The sequence below is a fragment of the Phocoena sinus genome, chromosome 4 (genome assembly GCF_008692025.1).
Source record: "Phocoena sinus isolate mPhoSin1 chromosome 4, mPhoSin1.pri, whole genome shotgun sequence".
Lineage (NCBI taxonomy): Eukaryota > Metazoa > Chordata > Mammalia > Artiodactyla > Phocoenidae > Phocoena > Phocoena sinus.
In genome coordinates, this window is record NC_045766.1 from 46,384,178 (window position 1) to 46,385,698 (window position 1,521).

General features: G+C 46.9%; 1 pseudogene; it reads right to left on the reverse strand.

Annotated features, from left to right (window-relative positions):
• Positions 1-498: 498 nt before the first annotated feature.
• LOC116752607 lies at positions 499-1,276 on the reverse strand (annotated as a pseudogene).
• Positions 1,277-1,521: the final 245 nt, after the last annotated feature.

Below are 1,521 nucleotides of genomic sequence, written 5' to 3' on the forward strand. Positions count from 1 at the left end.
TCATTTTCTCTTTCTTGGGTCATATATGCATACATTGAATTACGTGGAAAATGTAACCGAAGACCAGAGCCTTTTTTTTTTTGGATCCCAAGAAAACAGGAGTTTACTGTGGTTTAGAAGTCAGAATGATGGTACATAATAATTAGGTTTAATTGACAACACTTTTTCTGAAATTTCTGAATTTTTGCTAAGTTTTATACATTATCACTAGCTTGAGTTTCCCCCCTCTCTCTTACTTTTATTACTCGAGTCACCAGAAGGAAAATTTAAAGTATTTCAAAAATAGCTGTTTCTGGGCAAGTCACCCAGCACACAGTCCTCATGTTTCCTCTGGTTTCAAACATAAAGGGGAAGCCGGCTCAGACAAGAACAATCCTTACTGCACACCCGCCAGCTCGCGCATCCCCCTTTTTATTCCGAGAGGCTCCAGCTCAAAACAAAAGTTTCAAGGTTAAGCGCTACTCTGAGTTCCTGACACAGCTAACCCCTGCTTGGTCTTCAAAAAATAGAGGTCTGTAATTCCTTTTTGAACATGCCTTCAAAGTGGAGGTCTTCAGCCACGAGCTCCTCTTTGACACCATCTAGTGCCCACTGGTGGTCGGTCGGCTCCAAAGCTTCCCACTGTCTTAAAAGCTTTGCTGGTGTCTGTGGGCATGGCCATGGCTGCTCCAGTCATCTGTTCCTGCATCATCTGTGATTGGTCAGCAGCATTATCTTGGCCCCAAATCAGAGAGTAAATGCCCCAAAGGCCAAAGACATTGAGGAAATACCAGGATGCAGAACTCACCCAGGAGGCATCTAATTGTGAGTAGTTTAATTCCTTGCTGTAGCGTGGGCTTAAAAGGCAGGGTCAGTGGAAACGGGACCTTGGTTGTGACAAAGCCTGAAAACATGTTGAGCCATCCACCAATAAGAATCATAGGGAGGACATGTGTGACGTTGCCTTTCATCATGTCTGTGAGCATAGGGGGCGGGGGGGTCAATCACAGGAGAGGGAGGCACATCCTTCCTTTTAGTTTTTTTGGAAAAATCCATCCTCTGGGTTGTTGAAGTAATATGTTCATGTCAGGAGAGACTGTTTGGGAATGTATTTTCCATTTTCCCTGAGACCTCTGCTTCGAATGAGGGCTTGACTGTCGGAGACTTGTTCCTGGGTGAGCTTCTTGTAGCTCTGCGGCAGGATGGACACGTAGTGGTGAATCATGCCCACGAAGAAGGTGATGATAACGATGGGCAGGACCACCCAGAGGCGGATGTTGGAGTCGAGCCCTTCCATCTTCACAGAGAGCCAGCTCCCGGCTTGCTATAGCCGGGTTGATTTTCACTGGGGCGCGTGGCTTCTCGTTGAGTTCACCTCCCAGCCTTCTCACGCCCCTCAGCCAGGTGAGCCCGGGGCCACCGGGCAGCCCGCAAGCCCTTATTTTATTGACAAGTCAGGAGCATCTTTACCCAGAGGAAATGCCAGGTTACTGAATTTACCCACAAAACTATTCCGAATCCTTTGTTACTTTGTGTGGATTT